This window comes from Protopterus annectens, chromosome 2.part0 (assembly GCF_019279795.1).
Source record: "Protopterus annectens isolate FY-2018-M chromosome 2.part0, PAN1.0, whole genome shotgun sequence".
Classification (NCBI taxonomy): domain Eukaryota; kingdom Metazoa; phylum Chordata; order Ceratodontiformes; family Protopteridae; genus Protopterus; species Protopterus annectens.
Window position 1 is genome coordinate 1,733,011,288 of NC_056728.1, and position 7,500 is coordinate 1,733,018,787.

Here is a 7,500-nt window from a genome sequence, read left to right on the forward strand (position 1 = left end):
CACCCACATGAAGTCCTGCTCACATTGAAGGAGAAGGGCCAACACCCACTTGCAGTGCTTACTTATAGGAGTGTGTTTCCATGCAATTGGCTATAGGAATGATTACAGAGCTGTTCCACATGCAATTAACAGGTGGAGGACTCCAATTCATGCACAGGGCATCATCTGATCATGAGCATTATCTACCAATGTCAAGATCCTGCCTATGTAAAACAGATACATTTTTCCACATCTACCAGAGAGGAGGAGAGAGAAAGACAGAGGGAAAGAAAGGATGAGAGAAAGAGCCAAAGCGTGTTTGTACATGATCTGTGGGTGGAGAGATCTCTGGGTATTATAATGGTTGCCTCTATATACATGTATGGCTGTGGATTGTTTACAACCACCTCTGTGGTGTTTGACAACTATAGGCCTTGTAATGTGACATTGGGACATATGCGTCCTCAATATGAAAATGTAGTAAAACCCACACTGCAAGAATCAAGTTATTAAACAATCACACCCACACCGGATACTGCTGACATACACACAAACTCATTTACCAGTACTGTACTTCAAACCCCTATCTAGCCATGTATTGGTACTATAGTGTGGCACAGTTATTGCAGGCACAACAAAGCTTATATTCTGGAGAGGTGTCCAAAGGTATCTTTGAAAGTGAGTGACATCAGCTGCAATGCTAAAGGAGGGGAGTGGGAAGTGTGAATGTCCAAAATTCAAGGTGTCAACAAAGACACACACCCTCTCACACAAACACAACTGCCAGGACCAGAACTCTTATTTTACTAGTTTGCTATACTATAGTATTACGAAGTTATTGCAAGCTCCACAGAGCATACCTCTTGAGGACCTCTCCAAAGGTATCTTTGAATGTGAGTGACATCAGCTGTAGTGCTAAAAGAAGGTGAGAGGAAGTGTAGGAAGTATGAATGACCACAAAATCAGGTGTCAACAAAGACACACGCTCTCTTTTGCACACACATTATCATAGTTGCCAGAACCAGGATTAAAACTCCTACCTAACTAGTTTGCTATATTGCAGTATTACACAGTTATCGTGAGCACCACAGAGCTTTCAAGGTTAAAACTTGGCCAAAGGATTATTTAGAGGTGACTGACATCAGCAGGCATTCTAAAGTAGGCCAATGGCAGTTGTAGTGGTGTGAATGGCCTCAAAATCATTTATCTCTGCACACACGTGCACACACACACACACACACACACACACACACACACACACACACACACACACACACACACACACACACACACACACACACACACACACACACACACACACACACACCTTACCACAGTTGCTAGGACCAGGATTTAAACTACTACCTAACTAGTTTGTTACACTACAGTATTATACAGTTATCGCAAGTGCCACAGAGCTTATTGGGCTGAGACTTGGCCAATGGGTTATTTCAAGGTTACTGACATCAGCAGGCATGCTAAAGTAGGCCAATGGCAGGTTTAGTGGAGTGAATGGGCTCAAACTCATTCATCTCCGCACACACACACACACACACACACACACACACACACACACACACACACACACACACATTATCACAGTTGCCAGGACCAGGATAAGAATTCCTACCTAACTACTTTGTTACACTACAGAATTACGTAGTTATCACAAATGCCACAGAGCTTAAGGGCTGAGACTTGACTGATGGTTTTCTTTCAAGGTGACTCACATCAGCAGGAGTGCTAACATGGGCAATGGGAAGTGCAGTGTGTGTGAATGGGCCAAAAATAATTTCTCTGGAAACACACACACATAATTTCTCTGGAAACACACACCTTTTACACACACTCAGTCACACACAACTTTACATTTGACAAGACTGAGTATACAAATGCTACATGAACACTGATTTGTACTATCATGTTACACAGTTATCACAAGCACCACAGACACTATAGGGCTGAAGGCTACCAAAGGAATGTGTACAGTGATTGATATCAGCACATCATGTGATATCGGCCAATTGAATGTGTAGTGGGTGGGACAGGCCTCATAACGGAATTCTATGTGTTACTGTCTGTATCACTCTTCCCCACATCTGTGTGTGTGTATGTTTGACATATTATAGTGTATTCGCCTTGGATATGTGTAAGTATTCCTATCCAATGTGTGTGTGAAGCATGAATGGTGTGCAATTTGGTGTGTGCTGAACATCTGCGAATGACAGATATGTATAGTCCACTGTGTTGTCAGATATGGGCTTTATTTTTCTAAGTGTAGAAGCATGCCCAGTATGACCTTCTGCATTGAGTGCGTGAATCCATTCCAGGTAGGGTTGTACTCCAGTCCAGGTTTGGTGTTCTACACATACAGCTAGCAACCTGTTTCTGCAGGATATCTGTTGATAGGTTGACAATATGGAGTCACAATGGTGACAGATAGGGTGATACTGTAACTATTGCTGTCTGTGCTGCTTGTGTTACATAGTTGGTGTTAGCAGAGATATTCAGATGTATGTACTGTTTTACACTGTGATGTATTATGTCATCAACTACTGACAGATATAATTATTTGCTCACAGTTATTTACTGGGAAATACAAGATGAATGAAGCTGAGTTCAGTATTGTGGTCCACAGCCTACACATTCTTGCACACTCCTGCCATTCTGGAGGGTTAGCTACAAACACTAGCTGATGGGTCTGTGTAAATGGTCCAGCACCTTGGTACTATGGTGTCTGAGGATTCCCGTCTTGTACATATATCGACTTAACAGAATGGCCATATCCTGCTGTGGCCATACCTCTCAGCTGTACATATTCACCCAGGTTACCCAGAGGAAGGGCTCATATATCTGGTCAGTTCCCTTCACATTGTGGTTTACAAACAGGCTTGTAGCCACCCATTAATGGGTTTGCAGGCAGGGGTAGTATGGGCAGACATCAGAGTTTCAGACTTCACACACTCCATGGCGTCCATGCGTCTACACCCCCACTCTGTCATTCTATCCTCTTTCTAACATTATGCGAGTGATATCTGAGAGTATCCTTATAGCTCACCCTTCATCCCAGTGGTATTCATGGATTGGTCCACAGTTCATGCAGTGGGACATGATGGGCATGCTACTGGCATTTGTCAACATGGCCTTGCATTTGTGTTCTGCTGACTGTGTTAGGTTGTTAGTTGTGATCTCATAAGATACCATACATTGGCACTATGGGTGAGGCACAAGCCTTTAACAGAGGACTGTAGGCCATTTGGTAGTGATGCAGGCCACCTGTAGCAGACCAGTGCATTCTGTCACTCCTACATTCCTAGGTTGTGAGCCAGTGGATTCCCCTGGGGTCACAGGGTAAGTGTGAAAGGTGTTAATGGCAATAGTTCCTGTCCATATTGATCCATTGGTCTGGATGTAGGCAGGGTGGTGCTTACAGCTAAGGACACACCTGCATAGGACAGCTCTTCAGCATGCTGCATTCTGTGGGTATTCCCATACAGATGTGGAGTCATACTGTACTCATTCTCAACAGCAAGGATAAGACCTGTGATAAACCTGTGGCTGATGGTGGGGTGAGCTGAGTGCATGTGTGATATGGAAGCTACTTACAGCTGACACACAGATATACCTGAGACATTCCCCTTATGCTGCCTTGTTCAGGGACATAGGAAGTCTCTCATTACCAGTAACTGTGCCTTTTGTGGTCTGCCAGTGATTGGCCAGACTACATCAGTATTCCATACTACACAAACAACTAATCTGCTGCTAACCTGTCTGTACAATTCCAATGCTGTGTGCAGCTGACAGTTACATTTTATGCACTCTGTATAGGGTATGTCCACCTGTGTACTGTGTGTATGTATGGGCCCACATTTATGGCATGTCCATCTTTCAGACAGTGACAGATATTAACATCTGGACAGTGAACATGGACAACTGCTGACATGGGTATTGCTGAGAAGCACTGTGTTTGGCACTGCAGTTGTCGGAACATGGCCCTGTCAACCACAGTATGAGCCACAGGCCACCAAGACATAACTCTCCATGCCTACATGCTGACCACTTCCAGACAAGACTGAACACACAACAACCTAACACACAGACCCCTGCATATTGTACACATGCAACAATCTATCCTGTACATTGGGCCAGCTTGGGTAATATGTGCTCCACTGATACTACTCCTCACACTTACATGTTATTGCATTTCTACTTAGGACTGAGCTATGTCTGTACTGGTACATCAGGTACTCTGCTTCTTCCACATAATTTTGTATTCTGACCTTTCATGCAGACTGGAGGCATATCAGTGGAGTACAGATCTTAGGTTTTATTGACCTACATTTCAGTTTTAGACTTCTTACCCTTCAGAACTAACATACAACTGCCAGACCTGTTGAAGTCTGTCTATGTAGGTCTGGAGGGGGGCTTTTCACCATTGCCATCAATTGGAGGCCTTAGTCCAGCCTTTCTTTATGGTCATCTACACCTGTCCTGCTGGCTGAGGTTGGTGGTGGGTATGTGAGCCTCACTGACATGAATGTGTGTGTCCTATGGACACACATTTGGGCCACCACATGTACTGCAGTGGGATTTGTCACCTTATCTAGTACTGCCTAGTGTGTTGACACTAGTATTTGTTATGGATTTCATGCTGCCTATATAGTTGTCCAGTATCTGCTGCCATCCCATTCAGTCACCCGATTCCCTTGCATGCTCACATCCATACCATAGATACAACTATCAGAACATACTACTCCTTTCAGTAATTGATAGGAAGAGTGACTTACCTTGTAGCTGGGCCAGTATTGAGGATGGTGCTGGAGGACTGACTATGTCGGATGCACATAGTACACTCCCTATACATGGCAAAGCACAGGTAGTGTCATGTTTGGTATCCCTTTTACTGTATGTGCAAGTCAGAGAGAGGTGGCATTCCCTGGATCCCTACCATGTCAGTGTATGGGTTTCACTTCATAATTTCGAATTACTTAAATCTCGAAATTCAATAACCCGAGATTATGAAGTCGAACCATTCACAACACCGAAACCCACAATCCTGAATCACACAATTACGAACATACATACACCATACATCATTTAACATACACACCATTCCACCCACAGCACACAAACCACACAACCTACACTACATATAAGCAGGGGGGAAAGCCCCCCTGCACCCCCCCCCATGTAGGGGGATGCACCCCCCCACACACACACCCTACTTATATATACCAACTCTGAGGTCGCACATAACATAAAAAAAAAAAAAAACCAACACGCCATCCTCCACTCGCTCTCACACAAATGCACATCACACATACACAAACACCAACAAATCCAACACTCACACTTACACCTCCCTACCCTTACTCACACACGCAACATACAATAACACACACAAACACTCACTTACCTGCAATTTCAGGCACCATAACACTACACACAATGTACCAGAAATTCATAAGTACAGATTCGAGATATTCAAATTCGCTCTTATGCACTTTCGGCATTCTGGTTTTCAGCTTCATGGTCTCGGGTTACTGAATTTCAAGATTTCAGTAATTCAAGATTATGAAGTGAAACCCAGTGTATGTGCTATGCGTCGGCTCTTTGCCAAGGTCCAGGCATACTGGGCATGCCTCCTCCTGCCTACATGGGCAGGCTCAGGTGGTTCCTCCTCCGAGTCCCTCTGTGCTTGTGCTGGCCTTGGCAATGGTTGGGGGCTTTCTGGCCTTGCCCTGTGCTGTTCCTGCTGCAGCTGTTTCCGCAAGATCATATTGGATAGCATGGGACATACTATGAACATTTGTGTACATGTAGCTTGAGAGTACTGCAAGGCTCCACCAGATATGTCCAGACAGCGGAACCATGACTTGAGCATCCCAAACACATGCTCTATTATGATTCTGGTTTGTGCATGTGCCACATTATGGAGTTCTTGTTCAGGTGTATGTTCATATCTCAGGAGTGTCATCAGCCATGTCTGTTTCTCCTTCTCATTGCCTTCCCATTTAAGTCTGGAGGTGTGCCGTGCATACCCAGTGCTCACATGTGAACTGAGCTGCTATTTCCTGTTTTTCTTTTTTTTTTTTTGTTTAAAACCTGGTGTGTGGAATGCACACCCATTTAAGCAGGGGAAACAGTGCTAAACAATGTGAGACACACTCAGCTCTGCTTCGCTAAGACCAAACATGGGCCACAGGGCTCCAATATGTTTACACCAAACATGATGCATCCTCTACTGAAGTCATACTCTTGTCCTGCCTACATGGCTCCCTATTCCTGCACCTGCATGATTAGGTGCAGGCTTCCAGTAAGTAGAAATCTGTGATTCAGTATAGGTCCCTTCATTTGCATACCCGAGTGTGCAGGTACATATTTACAATTCCCAAGCACACCCTTTCCCCTTGACAACCAGTGCTCCCCTGTCTTGTTTACATTCTGCCTGCCATTGACTATAATGGCAAAATGCATATTTCTGTTAAATGGCAGTTTTTCCCTTTTTTTTTTTTTTTTTTTTTTATTTTTGGCACATCCATGTTTGTGCGCCACTACCCTTAGCTTAAATGGCCGAGATTGGCCAAAAAAATAAAAGTTTTATTTTTACAGAAATTATGTGGCTTTTCATGCCAGTGGCCTTATATTTGGCCATTGGCTTGTCTGTTCTACATAATACATACTTTTCACGAGCTGTCATGCCTCCATTTTGTCAGATGCAAAAATGTATTTCTCTACTAGCCAAATGCATTTTTGCACTGACACTGCTCTTATATGGAATCCATTCAGCTTGTTGGATCACAAAATCACCTCATTTGCATGGTTTTCACCAGCAAATGAGGTGATTTGCATACTGAATGGAATTCTGTGCAGGAACAGTATAGGGCCGCTCGTACACACGAAAATGGCCCTATCCTGTTCCTGCACAGAATTTGGCCATTCGTGAATCTGGCCCAGTGATTATATATCTCAGTTCATGTTGCGGTAATTTCATTATTAAATTTTTTTCCAACAAACATGATACGTAAAGGCCAGACTTTACTTTAGTTGTTATGAATTCAACAGATTCCAGTTCACTCTTTATAACTTGTTTTAGATGAAGAGGAACATCTGAAAATTGATGAAGACTCTTCTGTTTCCATTTTTTGTGACTGTCTTATATGGAGTTGCAGTGATGGTCTAAAACATTAGTGATCTGCTTTAAAATTACCTGGAATGGGAACATTAAATAAAATCACTTTACATTTTATATTAACATTATCATTCCATAAAGTTTGTGCAAAACAATTTACACTCCCCCAGAAATCCAATCAAAATAATATAATTCCAGTCTGCATTTCTTACCATGTTACATCTTCAATAAGTAAAATAATTATTTTTTAAATAATTTATTCAGAGTTTGAAATGCTCAGTGTAACAATTTACAAGTGTATACCTTCTTGCATTGTGCCAATGCTGTCTTAGCCACAGATTTCATTAAAGAAAATTCTATTATGTTCTGATATTTTCCAATGTATCTTA